Here is a 17,626-nt window from a genome sequence, read left to right on the forward strand (position 1 = left end):
TGAGCTTTGCTGACATTGCATTTTTTACAAATTGAAGGTTTGGGGCAACCCTGAGTCAAGCAAATCTATCAGTGCCATTTTCTGATGATGTTTATCAGTTTTTAGCAATAAAATGTTTTTTTAGTTAAGGTATATACATTGTTTTTAGATGTAATGCTATTGTATACTTAATAGACAATAGTATGATGTAGATGTAACTTCTGTATATACTGGGAAACCAAAAAATTCGTGTGACTCATTTTATTGCAATATTTGCTTTATTGCAGTGGTCTGGAACCAAACCTGTAATGTCTCTGAGGTATGCCTATACATTGTAATTTCATTTAGGGCCCAGCCAGGTTAATATAAGATAATTAACTCCTCTCAACATCCTCTCTTTAATTACTTCCTTTGCTAAATTAATATTCAAAGGCTCCAGAAATTTGGATATAAACATATTTGGGGGCGGCCACCTTTCAACACACTACATATTCAAAAAAAGACTTGTCTGATCAACAATAAATATGTGATGTACATCATTACCACCTGCCGTAACTAACCCTTAGAACCCAGGTACAAATTCATAGCAGCGTCTTACCTGCACTAGCAGGGTCACCAGATTACTTCACATTTATTAATTCAAGTCAGCTGCTGAAACGGTGAAACCAGACCACACTGGCATAGAGGGTATTCTTCAGTCTCCTTGTAATTACTGTTTTCTTCAATGTAGCCACTAACTTCAAAACTTTGGCCTACATGCTAGCCAAACTGAGGTTTTCTTTTTTAATAGTGTTTATTTCAAGCTAGCAGTAAACACTCCATTTCAGCTATACACAGCTTTCTATTCATAGTGCAGTTAAACGAAAAGATGTTAAAGCATCTTTGCCTTGTTTTTATATTCATAAACTATTTCTGTATGGTTTGCACCAAGCTCTGTGGAGGCCCAGGTCTCATCCTATCTTTACTATCTTTACTGTCGTCATATTCAAATCTTCTAATCACATTTAGTTTTCTTTCAATCTTACCAGTTTTCATTTCTCTGCTGTATGTTTATCTTTCCTGGTCAATTCCCTCTTTTAATTGTGTACTTATATAAAATGTCGAATGGGTTTATCAGTGGGAGACTGAATAATAGATACACAGTGACCCTTCACTGGAAGACTAGAAAAAAAGTGGCATGATAGGTCACAGATCGTGACACACGTCTGCTCTCTGTGTGCTGGTTTGCAGATTGAAAAGCTAGAAGGGAAATTTGCACTTTATGCAATTACTCATACTTAATATAACATTGTAACTGAAATTTAACCATACTTTTGGGGGACCATGTGAGTTACCTAAAGTATGGTAACTAAAATCCAAGCATCTCAGAATCACACAAAGAGTGGTCTGACTATATACACCAGAAAGTCAAAAACTTAAGACAGACAATATCAAGTGTTGTTTAGGATATGGGACAACTGGAACTCTCATGCTCTGCTGACAGGTGTATGAAGGGATATAATCTCTTTGTAAAAGTCTTCAGCAATATGCACACACTCTTTGATCTAGCAATTCCAGTCCTAGGTTTTTACCCAACATAAATTTGCATTTAGGTGCCTCAAAAAACATGTATAAAAATGTTCATAACATTATTTGTAGTATCCAAACCTGGCAATAACTCAAATGTCCATCTGTAGTAGAACAATTAATTGATACATCTGAACATTACACAGCAATGAAAATGAATAAACCATTGTTACATACAACAATGTGAAAATCACGAACATAATGTTGAGCAAAAGAGGACAGAAACAAAAAGTACAGGCTATAAAACCCCACTGACGTGAACTTCGAACACAGCCAAAACTAGTCTGTGCTGTCAGGCCAGTGGGGTGTGGGAGAGTAGTGACTGGAAGGGGCATGCAAAGGATTTTCGTGTGCCAGCAATTTTCTTTCTCTTGACTGTGTTTTTTTAAAAAATCCATTGAGCACCTTGGCCTGGTGGCTAAGTTTGTTGGAGCATTGTCTCCTACACCAAAAGGTTGCAGATTCAGTCCCCAGTCAGGGCACATACCTGGGTTGCTGGTTCAGGCCCCCATTGGGTTGCATAAAGGAGGCAATTCATCAATGTTTCTCGCTCATCAATGTTCCTCTCTCTCCGTCTCTCTCTCTCTCTCTCTCTCTCTATCTCTCTCTCTCTCAAATCAATAAATATATCCTTGGGTGAAGATATTTTTTTAAAAAAGAAAAATCCATTTGGCTATACATTTGTGATTTGTGTACTTTCCAGTAATAACAGCATAGTGCAATAATTAAATTTATTATTTTAAAAGGATGGTGCCATATAGAAAATATTAAGGCACCAGCAGAAGGCACCCAACATGTCAAAGTTGTGACAATTTCAGCATCAAAAAATAATGAGGTTAGCTGATTTAGGTGTACTTATTCAATAAAAAGTTGTGAATTTGTGATAACCCTAAAAAATAAGAAATTTGACGTATTGATGGACATGACAACTTGGATGAATTACTGGGGACATATGACAAGTGAAAAAAAGACAAACTCAAAAGGTTATACTCTATGTGATTCCTTTTATATAACATTTGTGAAGTAATAACATTGTAGAAATGAAGAACAGAGGTGCTGGAGATCAGGAGGAGGTGATGGGGTGTAGGTTTACGGTGGGTGTGATTACAAAAGGGCATTTCAAGGGACTCTCACAGGGATGGAACTATTCAGTATTCCAGACTATGCTGGTAAATATACAATCCTTTATATGTCAGAAGATTGTATAGAACTAAGTACACATTCATAATAAGGACAAGTAAAATTGGGGGAATCCGAATGAGATGAGGTGGATTGTATCGACATCAATATCTCAACTCTGATATCGTACCACAGTTTTGCAAAATGTGACTAGTGTAAGAAGCTGGGTAATGCGTATACAGGAATTGCTCTATATTATTTACTATAATTGCATGTGAATCTACCATTATCTCAATAAAAAGTTTAATTATAAAAAAGAGTGGACTTGTGCCAGCCACGTTGCTCAGTTGGTGGAGCGTTGTCCCACACACCGAAAGGTTGTGGCTTCGATCCCCAGTCAGGGCACATGCAGGGGGTAAATTGATTAATCTTTCTCACATCGATGTTTCTCTCTCTCTCTCCCCACCCCTCCCTCTCTCTCTCACTCTCTCCCCCTCTCTCCCTGCCACCTTCCTCTCTCTCCAAAATCAATAAACATTCCTCTGGTCAGAATTTTAAAAGAGAGAGAGAGAAAAATAACTTAAAAACAGGTACTATCTGTGAAAGCAACTCCTTACTTAAAAAATCAGTAACTACAGAGAAATAGCTAAGCATTTCCAATAGGCACTTGAAGGGAAGCAGAGTTTGCCAACTCAAAATATGCCCTTTGGGATATTGATTTTCAGCCTGTTGTTAAGGAACAAAAGGAGGAAAAACCTTTGATCTCCCTGCTGACTGCCTGAAAAGAATTTAAATAGAAACCCTGCTCCAGGAAGGGAGAGACCATCACAGACAACTACAGCTTAATGCAAACTCATGTGTAATAGATGGAAAGGAACCTAGCGAGGCCCATCTGGGCAAAGTCTTCTCTGTGCCCCATTGTTAAAGATGGCCCAGCAAACATTTGTTTCTCAAACATTTGCTTTGCCATCCCCTTGTGAATTGCCTTCCTGACCTTTGAAGTCTCCAGGACCTTTTCTCTTTAGCTTCAGAATGACCTATATGCCTCAACTGCCCAAGCCAAATCTGTCATTGGGTCTCATTTTTTATTTCATCCCTAATGTGCATTTGTATAATAAACTTTGGACATTTTGCCTGTTAATCTGTCTCTGCTAATTTCATTACACCAGCTAGAAGAACTAACAAAATAGGAGGAAAACTGTTTTTTAAGCCCCCAGACATATACATCAAAGAAACTAGATGAAGACAGATCTCTGCAGAAGCAAGCTAGCTACCAATGTAGAAGGAATGATTGAATTAGGAAATCATCATACAGGGACACCTAATGAGATCATTGACTCGTACAAAGATTATGTCAGCCTTAAATGTATTAGGTGTATATTCATTACTCATAAATAGGGAAATGTTACTGTCTAATGAAGTAACCAGATGCTCATTATGCTAATCCAGCAATCTCAGCATTACAATCTAAATTAATCAGATATTTAAATTTCCTGATGTGATGCAACACAAATTACACATTATTGATCATTTGTCTAAATATAAATGTTCACCACGTACACTTAAGCTTTTACATCTAACCTCTAGTTTATAAGAAATATAGGAGTTATAAGAACAAGCTAAATTGCACCGTGAAGAAGCAACCAGAAAAATTCAAAGACGTGACAACCTACAGGATAGTACCTAAGCCTCTTCCACATGCCAGTGTCAGGAGCTTAAAAATAAAGGAGTTTATATACTATAAAGGACACATGGACAAAATCAAGGGTGAGGGTGGAGGCGGAGGAGGGAGGTGGGTTCCGCTGGGGTTGGAGGGATGGGGAGAAAATGCAGACAACTATAATTGGATAACAATAAAAATTTATTAAAAAATAAAAATAAATAAAGGAGTTTATAGCAGCGACATGAAGACTACAATTTCTGGTGCTCCCCTATAATTTCCAAATTCCCTTGCTGTTAGGTTGGGACCACGTAACCAGTCTGGCCAAAGGCCTGTGAGCGAATGTCAACCCTGGGCCAAGGCAGTGGCCCTCCTCCATATCTCTCTTGCAGCCCACCATCCACATCCAAAAAGATGGCCAAATTCAGGGTGGGAGGGCCACCCCACCTTTGTTGACAAAAGGAAGTGAAATGTCAGGCTTTGTCAACTGCAATATCCAGCATCAATGACTCTTCACCAATACAGGAACTGTGCTAGTTAAAAGAAACTCAAGCATAAAGCAACAGATGTAGTGCATGCTTCTGGATTGGATTTCAATCTTGAAAAACTGAAAAAGATATTTGGGTGTCAATTGGAGAAATTCAATTATGGACTAGGTGTAAAATTTTGACATGCAAAGTTAGAGGTTAACTTAAAAAGCAAGTTACAAAACACTCTGTAGTATGATATTTATGTGTGTGTTGTGTGTGTATGTGTGAGAGAGGGAGGGAGAGAGGGGGAAGAGACAGAGAGAGAGATAACACACACATCAACATTTATAATATTGGGCTGGCCAAAAAAGTCTTTATGTTTTTACTGTAAAATAAAAGACACATTTTTCTTTTTCACCAATAACTTTACTGATCTGGATATTTTGAGTATGTTGGCTGTCTCCCATGTGGTATAACGTTGAGTTTTCTCATGGTCTCGATTTGATCACTATCAGTTTCAACTGATCTACCTGATTGTGGACCATCGTCCAGCAAGAAATCTCCAGCACAGAACTGCGCAGTTTTTGACATGTTCGATCAGTCACAGCACCTTCTCCATACACTGCACAAATCTTCCTTTTGCATTTCAGCTGTGTTTTTACCTTTCTTGAAATAATAAAATATAATATGCCAAAAATGTTGTGAATTTTCTTCCATTTCAACATTAAAATGGCTATACAAAAATTCACCAATTTTGATAAGTTTTATTAAATGCACACTGATATCACAGCTGCTACAATACAATCTAACCAAATTGTGTCAAGTGAAGTTAAAGACAACTAAGCACTACTAGAGCCAATGTATGGAAAAAACAAATGACCTTCTTGGCCAACCCAATACATGGAAGTGTTAACAGTGGTAAACTTTGGGTGTTAGGAATATAGTTGTTCTATTTTCTATCTTTACTAATCCACAATGAAAAAGCAACTGCTTTCCTAAAAACAGTTTACATAAAAAGGTTATTTTTAATTGAAAAAAGCTTATGGGCAAGACTGAGCCATTATGCTTGGTCACAAATACATGGAGGGTATGCGTAAACTAAGTTTTAATCAAAGAACAGACTCAGGAGCAGAACAGAGCTAGAGCCTAAGAAAAATGTCAAAAAGAAAAAAATCCCAAGAAGCCTTGTGTTGCTAAAATTGCTTAATATCAGAAGCAGCCTTTTCTTGAGGCAATTACAGTCTTACCCAACAGCTTGCCCTATTCCCATTTGGCAGGTCTCCCATGGGTTTAAAAGACCCAAAACCTGTTCTAGCTCTGTAACGCATATGGTACCATGAGTACACGCAGTGATCAAACATTTTAAATGTGGCTGCTGCAACTGACAACTGAATGCAGTCACACCTTCGTACTCATAGGCTTCAGAACTTGTCAAACCTTGTACTTGTTTCATTTTGATGAGAAAAAAATGTTTCAACACTCGATGCTTGCTCAGGACTCATTGCACCTGCTAAAACTTGTATCCGTCACTACGCCACCCCACAAGAGACAATGAACATCATTCAGTACCTGTCAGTTTCAGCACTCACACAAGTTCTAGAACAAATTAATGAGGAGTACTGAGGTACCGCTGTATTTTTTTATTTGATTTGATGTCAATTACAATTTAAATCTGAATAGCCATAGATGCAGATCCCAACCCTTCCCTAATTAAGGATGCTGAACCCTAACCCAACCACTGAAAGAGCCCACTGTATGGGGCGGAAAGACAGCAGAGTTCTCAGGGATGTTGGCTCCTCTTTGACGGGACAGGCTCAGCTGGGTTTGGACTTACCCTCTCTCGGAACTTTTCTGCCCTCTGATATTTCATCTCCTGCATCCCTCCCCAAGCGCTAGGGCAAGGGTCCTCATAATGAGTCTTTAATAATGTTGTTTCTGGAATTTTCTTCATATGTAATCTCTCCTCCTAAAGCATTGCTTCTGTAATACCACTTTCCAGGAAAAAGGGAAAGGTAGCAGTTAAATCTGAAGGTATTCATTCTGCTGCTCTTTGAGTCTGGAGCCTTGGCCCACTGACACTCCCTGATCCCAGCAGCTGTAACTGACAAATTCCCCAGGCTGCATCCTAGGTGGGAGGTTCCATGCCTCCAGGTTTATTACCCAAATACTTCACCAAAACTACAAAGAGTCCATCAAATTCAAGGCTTTGAGTTTCAAAACAGGGCTTTGGAGGCTGTAATTAAGACATGAATTTAGGGGATAAAACTTTTTTTGAGCTTCCCAAATTTGAGCCTCAAGGACTTTGTCTAGGAAAAGGAGTGGCTTGGGATGATGCAGGGAAGAAGAGCCCTTGCATCAGGGGAGGATGTGAGAGCTACTTTTTGAGGAAAAGGCCTACAGAAACTTAGAGGAAAGTCAGTTAGGAAACCACTGATGGGCAACAGTAACAAGTGTAACAAGTGTGACCTGGCTCCTGAGGTGGAGAACCTAGTGAGAAATTGTCAGGGAGCACAGTGAGTAAAGCTCACAAGAAAAAAATGAGAGTTGCATCAGCAGCAAAAGCTGTGGAGAAACTCACCCACGAAGGTGTATACTCATCCCAAGAGAAGCAAAGTCCACCAATAACAAAGGTGAAAAAAGGAGTACAGAAAACCCATCCTGCTTTGCTGTCTCTCTTCCGGTCAGCAGTGGTTACAGGCGAGAAGCAGAACCCCTCCCTAAGCAGAGGCAGTTCCTGGCTTCTCTAAGCACTTGTTATGTGCAAGGCCTTGGACAAAGTTTTATTGGAAACATAAAAAAATGATGCAGTAACAATCGGTCTTCATGTAGCCTTCTGTGAGTCCCAGGGGAGTACAAAGTATGGTAAATCCACATGGACAAGAGAGTCATTCTTTTCTTTAGAATCCCCCACTGCTGGGGAGAGACATTGTTTTTAAAGCAAAATGTATCCAGTTACAGAAAAAAGCCAATTATTATATGTAGAAAGAATGGTAAATGAGAAAGTCACCGTTTTGTAAGCCCCAGCATAATCAGCAATTCGGGCAAGATGGGTGGATGCTAAAATCGTTGGATACACTACACACCTAAGAATGATGAAAATACAAAACGCTGGCAACACTCAGTGTTGAGGAGGATGTGGTGCAACAGGAATTTTCATTCACTGCTGATGGGAAAGCAAAATGGGACAGGCACTTCGGAAGAATGTTTGGCAGTTTCTCGCAAACTGAACATACTCTTACACAATCCAGCGATCATGCTTTGGCATTTACCCAAAGGATTTGAAACCACATCCACAAAAACCTGTACACGGGTGTTTTTAACAGTCTTACTTATACTTGACAACTAAGATGCAACTGAGATATCCTTCAACAGGTAAACGGATAAACTGTGGTACATTCAGACAATGGAATATTACTCAGGTACAAAAAAAATGAGATCTCGGGCCATGAAAAGACACAGAGAAAATGTAAATGCACATTACTAAGACACCAATCTGAGGCTAGGAAGATGAGGTATATATATATACATATGATGGAATATTATCCAGCCACAAAAAAGAATGAAATCTAACCATTTCCTACAACATGAATGGACCTAGATGGAATTACACTAAGTGAAATAAGTCAGACAGAGAAAGACAAATACCATTTGATCCACTTATATGTGGAATCTAAAGAACAAAATAAAGAAATATGCAGAACAGAAACAAATTCACAGATACAGAGAACAAAGTGATGTTGCCAGATGGGAGGGGGGTTAAGGGACTGCCAGGTAAAAAAGGTAAAGGGATTAAGTACAAATGAGTAGTTACCAAATAATCATGAAAATGTAAAGTACAGCATAGAAAATATGGTCAATAATATTATAATTACTATGTATGGTGCCAAGTGGTCAGTAGACTTATCAGGGGGATCACTTTGGAAATTACGTAAATGTCTAACCACTATGCTGTATACCTGAAGCTTATATAAAATAATATTGAATGTCAACTACACTGGAAAGTAAAAAAATTAATTAAAAAATAAAAACATTTGATGATTGTGATTAATTCAGTTCAGGATACCTAGGTGTCAAAAAGTAAAAGAGCATTTGATTACTCCCAAAGTTCAGTGAATTGTTGTACTAGTTTGCACAGATGGAAAACAAATCTCAAAACATTTTTTCAATAAAATCTAGATAGTTCTAAAAAGAAAAAGAAAAAAAAAGCTGAATACTGTGTAATTCCAATTATATGATGTTCTGGAAAAGGTGAAACTATGGAGACAATAAAAAGAAAAAATCAGTGGTTGCCAGGGGCTGAAGGAGGGACAGATGAATAGGTGGAATGCAGAGGATTTTTAGGGCGGTAAAACTGTCCTGTATGATACTATAACAGTGCCAGACTGTACGTCTGTCAAAACCCAAGACTGCAATAAACCATAAGGTAAACTGTGGACTTGGGGTGCTAATGATGTGACAATGTAGGCCCATCAACCGTAACAAGTGTCCCATCTGGTGCAGGTGTTGAAAGTGGCAGAGGCCATGGGTGTGGTAGGGGAGGAACTTCCTGTGATTTCCACTCACTTTGCTGTGAACCTAAAACTCACCTAAAAAATAGAGTCTATATTATTTTTTAAGTCATTAGTTGAAAGATTGTGGGAAGCAATATAGACACAGGGTGCCCAAGTGCCATCCCACAAACTACTGATAACTAGGAACTGTTGAAAGGTACAGTTTTCAATGGGGAAAGCTTGTGGTTTCTGCCTTCTCCTAGGGACTAAATTTAGCATCTTAATAGTGGAACAGTCCGACACCAGACCTTGTAACAGGTTATAATATGAAGTGTTCAACAGTATATATGATATTTTCTTTCTAAAGAAAGTTTAACTAGAACATAATCAAGGCTCTGGATCTAACTGAAGTTTGCAGAAGATACAAGGGAGAAAGTTCCTGTTAAGTGACCCCACGGGAAAAGTCAGTCAGACAAAGAGAGAATATAGGACATTGTATCAGACATTTGGCCGGTGCTTTTCAAAAGGTCAGTGACATGTATTTTTTTAAATGTTTTTGAGATGGACAGAGCTATTCTAGGCAGGAAGTTATTAAAGAGATAACACAGCCCAACGCAATATGTGAAACTGGATAGGATTCTTGGGATAAATGGGGAAACTTGCATAGGGATTAATATTCCATCGTATTATAGAACTAATGTTAGTTTTGGTACTTTTCCTTATGTATGATAACTTCCTTCTTCAGATATGAGAGCTGGATACTTTCATTGTGTCAAATCTGCAAACTTACTTTTAAATGGTTCACCAAAAGAAAAAAGATAGAAAGCAGATATGGTAAAATGTGAACAATTTTGTCTGGTCTCAGCATAGGGTCCTTGAACACTTATGTGTTATTTCTTCAGGTTCCAGTGTATTGGAAAATTTTCATTATAAAACTTTGAAGAAAATACTGTATGCTGATCATCGAGTTTAGATGAGTCAGCAACTGAGTCTCACATTTTCCTAACTGAGCTAACGAAGTATTTCTTATTTCTGTTTGCCTAATGTACAGAGTTCAGTGTGCCCACAGGAGGGCTGCTGATAGTGGCATATCAACTACCTTAAACACGTACTTCATGGGTCACGCCTTTACTCCAGGCCACTGTGAGAGCTGAAAACCCAGGAGTTACGTCACATTTTGCAGTAACGTCAACGTGGGCGAAAGCCAGGTAACTGACTTCTCACGGTTGACTCCACCATCTGGCACCCACACAAAAGGTGTGGGAGGATACATCAAACTGAAAGCATTTACTAGTGCTGTTTGCTTCATCCCCTGGGAGGACTCTTGTGCCTCCAGACTGCAACATTTCTGCGGGTGAGGTTAAGGCCCTTCGACTACTCGGAAGAAGTCATTAGGTGCCTGCTCCCGACAGTTTCTCTGGGCACAGTTTAGTACAGTTCCCAAACAGGGGTGGGACATAATTTCATTATGATCTCCAGTGTCTCTTCTTCTTTTTTAATTGTTCTTGCTCAATTAGCTGATTTTGGCGGGGTGAGGGGAAAAGGTGGTGAAAAGACAGGGTGATAGGCAAGAAGGGGCAGGAGGGTGAGACATGCTTGTGGGCTCAGCTGGGTGAAGGTGAACGCATGGATTTGGCCTCGTGACAGGGCCCTGCATTTACCAACAGCTCACAAGAAGAATGGGGGCCAGATAAACTCCTGCGCAAACCCTTTTCCCAAGCCCTCCTCAGCAATTTCGCAGTTGAGGCAAACTCTAAAATGTACAAAAAAGCCTTCAAGGCCGCCGCGAGAGTTATCTTTATGGGTGACAGGCTGCAGGCTCAGTGTCGTTATCAGAGAGTCTCTAGTGCCGGCGCCAGAATCAATATTTGCATGGCATTTTACAATTTATAAAATGCTTTGTTGTATTTGTTGTTTTGATACTTTTAGCATTCCTAAAAATGGGTAATTTTTACAACATTCTCACAGTCACCTTTTAACCTGAAGTGCTCAGGATGTGCTTGAAAAATGAAAGGAGGTCCTTGTGACTTAAAGCCTAAAGTTTACTCAGGTTTCTTAATGTGTAGGGAGGGATCAAAGGAGCAGGAGCCCTGGAACCATAGCATAGCCTCGAGTCCCACTTCTAAGTAAGCACCATGTACGCCCTTGGCGAGTTACGTGCCTACCTGAATCCCATACTTACCCCACAGGGCTGTTTGGGGGATCACATAAAGTAAGGCATGTAAAGCACATAATACAGTGAGTACTTATGCTCGTCGTAATGCTGAATGATTCTTTTCTAACTGTCTTGATGCCATGACTATCCAAGGACCCACCTGGGAGCAATCTGGTTTTCGGGCCAGCAATTCCTACATCCAGGGCTTATGTGTACTTTTCTTCTTTGTTCCAAAATTGAGTGCTTTCAACAGCCTGGGAGTAAGGTCTCTCAATTCAGGGAACATTTAAACAATGAATGGTTGGAGACATGTCAAAACTCTTGTTCTCAGAATGGTCCCAAAGTGTAACAATATATTGCTAAAATTGAATAAGTTTTATAGAAAGCTACTTGAATTTTTTTCTAGATAAGTGATCTACTTTGAGAATAAATTTTCTCCTGCAAAAAAGTACGATAAAAGTCATAATCTTCTCGTGTTCTCCACATAAAAATCCTGTGGCCCAGAATGCCTTCTCCATCACACTTGTATTTATTTTTAATAGGTGACAAGATATCATTTCTTCTCATAATCACAATATACTACACATTGCCAGGACTGTGCGTGAGCCAGAAAAGTTTATATAAGCCTGTGGAAGACAGTGAATTTTCTCGAGCTCGATGTCTTTCCTGACTAGAAACTTGAAATGTGCATTAACCCTTCATGAACATTAAAGTAAGTGGAAGTCCCTAAAATTTTCCAAGGAAAATGTCATTAGGGATATGGTCAATATTCTTAATAAATCCAAATAAATTAATGAAAGACATGTGTAATGCCCTTTTTCCTTGCTCTGTCCTAAAAGCAGGCTTCCCCGGGATTTTTCTTCCCTCCCAAAATCCAGATAAATATTTATAATGGTGTTCTGGCAATAATGCTCTTTTTCTGTCTTATCTCTGTGGGAATTTCTGGGAGATCAGGGCCACCAGCAAAATGAAAACAGCCTGGGTCCTTCACTCAGGTCTTCAGGATATCTCGAAATTAACTCCTGACTAATATGAAATGAATGTAATGCAAAGATCATTCTTTCTACCAGACTCAGTGTTTGCTTTCTTTTTTCTTTTTTCTTTATCTCTTAGCACTTGAGAGCCTGGAGAGCGAAGTTACCGTGTAGGTTTAGCTGCCATCTTCGCTGTATTACCTGTGTGACCATAGGATAGTTTGTTTAGCCTCCTAGTAACTCTGTTCATAACTATAAAGCAGGACAGCCCTCACACGAGTTAAATGCACACAGAGCATTTAGAACTTGCCTGAATTGTAGCAAGATTCCATATATATTGCTGCATTATGATGGTGATGATGATGATGTTAGCAGCTGTAATCTATTTTAATCTGGGTTTTATAGATGTCCACGGCTTATTTCTACAGGAAATGATTGTGTAAGAATGTTCAAGTGTAACAGAATATGATTATCAAAAATCAAGTGTGTGTCACAAGAAACAAAGAAAATGCTATATTATTTTTGTCAAAGATGGGTCTGGGAAAAGTCCACATTAGCTCCAAGAAAAGTCTGTTCTAATGGTAAAGGCCTGGACTACAATTCAGAAGTCCTTTGTCTGTGATCCTAATGTTGCTTGTTTTATTAGCTAGCTATGTGACCTTGAATAAAGCTACTCAATATTTCTTGTCTCAGGTCCCCACCATAAAATAGTAATAACCGTATCTGGTTTGACTCTCTCAGAGGGATATTGTAAGGACCAGGTGAACAGGTTGACTGCATCAGGAACAATGTTTACCTACAATCTCACAGTCATATTATCTCACAACACAAAGCAGTGCGTGGAGCAGGAATTAGAAAATCAAGTCAAGACAGGTAGTGCTTCCTGTTCAGTCCTTCCTGTTCAAAAACAAAGAAACAGATTGTTGTATCAGCTCAAAAGATTCCAGTTCAAGGCAAAAAGGAAAGTCTTCAAATGGTTGTTAAACATGCATCATGCTTCCCCCCTGGGTCAGCTTTATGATGTCACCCACAAAGTCTTACTTTGAGACAAAACTGTAAGAGAGCGAAACAGTCCCCATGGTCTTTTTCTGGAGTATGCTTGCCTCTGAGTAGGACGGGTGGTAGATTTTGGATTATGCAAGCAGGTAAGGTGGGCAATGCAGAAGGGAAGGATGAAGGAAAATGCTGTAGCACAGCTGCGGACCACAGGGAAACATCATCCACAGACAGGGATTAAATCTGGGGAGGTCTGTTGGACAGAAGTGCACAGGCTCACAGAGGTCTCTGAGCAGTGGGCCAAACACATCTCTGTGCCTGGGATGTCTTCATGCCAAGCACTGGCCAGGCTCTAGGGGGATGGAATGTGTTCCTGCCAGCTGATTCACAGAAGAGTCAGGAAGGAGGTACGTACAGGAATAACTATCAGAGACACCATGCTGAAGGGAAACCTAACTTCCACCTGAAGGAAGACATTTGGAAGCATGCAGGGAGACAGAATCAGACATCACCCATAGAATTCCCTCGGCATTAGAAACTGGCAGGGGAGGGTTAATAGCACAACAGAAATAGGAGGTAGAGAAAAGATGTAATATTAGGTCATCTCCACACCAAAAAAAAAAAAAAATGAAGATTCTTTAAGCAAAACTGGCAAATCACAGTGGTTTATTTAATATAATTAATCATATGTTACTTTAAAATTGCTGATGTTCTATGTGCAAGATCAAATACCTAGTTTTAAAGAAACTACCTTAATAATTTTTTAATGATATAGAAATGTATCATATGACAATGATATGGAAAAACATATGAAAATGTAAACACCTCCAGTGAATAACACCTGCCTCGCCTTCTTCCAGGTTAAGGAAGACGTTGGCAGAGTGACCCTCCTCATGAACAATGCTGGAGTGGTCACGAGAATGCTGCTTCTCACCACTCTAGACAACATGGTGGAAAGATCATGTGGCGTAAACGTCCTATCTCATTTCTGAGTAAATCTGCATTCTTTTTCATTTTATTTTATTGACAAGTGGGAAAATTCTATTTCTGTAAACAACTGTTCAGCCATTTATCTGTATATATACCCTTTGTGAATTTACCATTCATAGACTCCCAGCCTCTCATCCAGGCTTCCCCTTGCCACACACACTCGGCTTAGTTATTCCTGTTCTTGCCCTGTTACAAATGCTCAGCATAGGGCCCTTCCCTCTATCCTCTCTAGTCTGGTCCCAAGATTTTTTAGGCTGTTCAGAAATCTCCCTACCAAAATACAAACAGAATGTGACAGCCATTATACAAAAGAGATTTAATTTGTTCATGAGTGAAAGAGAAGCTTGTGTAGAAAGTGGCTATTTTTAGAGTCATGGTTTGTGTGTGTGTGTGTGTGTGTGTGTGTGTGTGTGTGTGTGTGTGACACTGGGCATTGAAACAAAGGAATTGAGCTCTGACTGTGCCAGGCACTGCTCTAAGTTCTTTTCCTGCACATGGTAGCCATGGTGCCATTTTCATTCTCATTTTACAAACAGGAAAACTGAGGCTCAAAGGGTTTTAATGACTTAGCTAAGGTCCTGCAACAGCTAAGTGATGGCCCATACTTAAAAAAGGAGGAAGCAAGAGAGAAAGGAAGGACTCTTTACAGAGGACAATTAGTAAATTTATAACTCAAGGCTGGCTTTCTTGAAGCCTAGAGTGTTTAGACCAGGGCTATCCAGTAGTACTATCAGTGATCATGGAAATGTTCTTTTTCTGTGCTTCCCAATATGGTAGCCACTAGTCAACCACAGCTATTGAGCACTTTAAATATGGTTGGTGGGATTGAAGAACTAAACTCTTAATCTTCTGTAATTTAATTCATGTAAATGCATATTTAAATAGCCACATGCCTAAAGGCTACTGTCTCGGATAACACAACTCTGGAAAACAGATAGGAGGCTGAAGGAGACTTGCATTATCAAGGGAGTTTCCACCAAGAGAGTTTCTACTTGAAGCTGTGATGAAATAAACAGATACAAGAAGGGGTGGGGCATGCAGGAGGCACAGGGGGCTGGAACTGGGCCTTCGGAGTCATGGAGAAGGGAGAGAGGAGCAGGGCCTCAGTCCTCTGTAGCTCCCAGTATAGGGCCTTGGAATGTGTTTGCTTCAGGTGTCCAAGGCTACTCTTCCTTTCCACTCAATGCTTCTGTACACACTCTCTAAGGTCCTTAGAACTATTTCCTTGACCTTCTTTTTTGGTCACTGGAAAGCCCCACCCCAGTAGCCCAACAAACCTCTTTCAACCGATATTTAGTGAGCACCTAGCACAATGCCTGACACCCAATGGGTGTTCCATAAATACTTGTGAAATGACTGTTTTTTTTTCCCTCTTCCACCCCAGCTAAAATGTCTTTGGGAAGGGGAAGTATCATCTTGGCAGATGGAGCTAGGGGGCGCTCATATCTAAACCACATCACAAACATAGAAGTCATCCTTGATTCCTCCATTGCCCTAATGCCAACATCCTGGCTCCCCATCAAAACATGCTCAAGTGCACTTTTTCTCCTTCTCTGCTGCTAGCCTGGGTGCAAAGCTTTCTAATCTTTTGCCAGCAGTTCAGCATGGCCTTCCATTTTCTAACCTGCCTTGAGACAAGAACAAATTGATCTTTAACCAAATCATCTCACTCCCCTGCTCAAAAATATTCAGAGCATTCCAAATGCACTTGGAATAACATACGGTTATCTACCATGGCCTGTAGGCCTCTATATGATGTAGTAATATCCTCCTATATCTGTCGCCCACCTCTCATTTTCTCTATATTCTGCTCACTTTCTATACTCCAAGGATCCTGAAAAGACCCCAGAGCACATCAAGCGCTTACTATATGAGGGTCTTTGCCAAGCACTTCTCTCTGACAAGAATATTCTTTCTCCTGACTCTCACATGGTGGCTCCTTCTCATCATTCAGCCCTCATGTAATCTCTGAACTTGTACCTGTGTATTGTGTGTTCTAGTCTGTTTGGCTTAATTCACTTACATAGTAACAGAAAAGGTATTAATAAATACATACATTTTTGCTTATTAATTTTAATATGCATTTGTACATGACCTTAAACATATAAAAATATATATAGTTATATAACAATATCATGGTTAGTTTTCAATCATAACTTTAAAATATCATTAACTTTACAACCATATTAGAAGATATAGTATAAACCATATTAAATTTACCTTCTCAATTCAAACTTTACATAAACAAGTCAAATTATGCTAGCTGACCTCATACCTTTGCTCTATAAGTTGTAATTTTTTAAAAAATTTATGGATAACCAAAGATTGCTCAGAAATTTACCCAATTTGATATTATCCTAAAGTATTCCGGTCATTTAAGTTGACACTACAGAGTGGCACAGTCACTGGAGATATAAAAGGCTGTCAAAAAGATGACATGGGAAAATTGTAAAAGACAGTGCAAGTGGAGTAGCTAAGTTCAAACAATTGGCAGAACTGCCTGAAGTTCAAAAACACCAACCCTTTTTCTTTACAATAAAGTTTTCACTTGCTATAATTCAATTTAACTTAATACATATTTGCATTCATCATAACCTGAAATATTTTGTAAAAAACAATGATAACTCTTTGGCCCACAACCAGTATGAAAAAAATTAGGAAGCTCATTAATTACACTTTTCTGTGAGAAAAACCAAGTCTCACATCAAATTCAATAAAATAAAATCAAGCAAATCTGATGTTCGTTTGCATTACACCCCACATGTGATAAAATTAGGAAAAACAGATATAGTTCTTTATCAAACAAGTCTCATTAGTTCACAGATTTATCTTGATTATGAAAAATGTATGTCTGGATCAATATATAATTCCCTAGTAAGTTCCCTGGTTATAAATGCATTTTACAAGTTTCATTAATTGCTCACTGAACACTTAATACATTCCATTTTCTTCTCTTTAATGGTGGAGATTCTTACAGTGAGAGCAAATGATGAGTCTCTGTGATAAACTCATCTTCTAGAATGTCCTAACATGCCCTCATTGATACATAGGGCTCAAACACAAACAGACTCTTCAAATACCTAGTCACTTTTCTCTTTGCGAGAAAATTTTTCTCAACTGGACACTGAAAACTAGTAGCAATTTCAGCCTTAGCTCAAAAGTGAGTAAACATATAGATACATTGAGGGGTGGGTCTGTGGAGAAAAACCCAGCGCCTGCAAGTGATT

The sequence above is a fragment of the Desmodus rotundus genome, chromosome 8 (assembly GCF_022682495.2).
Source record: "Desmodus rotundus isolate HL8 chromosome 8, HLdesRot8A.1, whole genome shotgun sequence".
Taxonomy (NCBI): domain Eukaryota; kingdom Metazoa; phylum Chordata; class Mammalia; order Chiroptera; family Phyllostomidae; genus Desmodus; species Desmodus rotundus.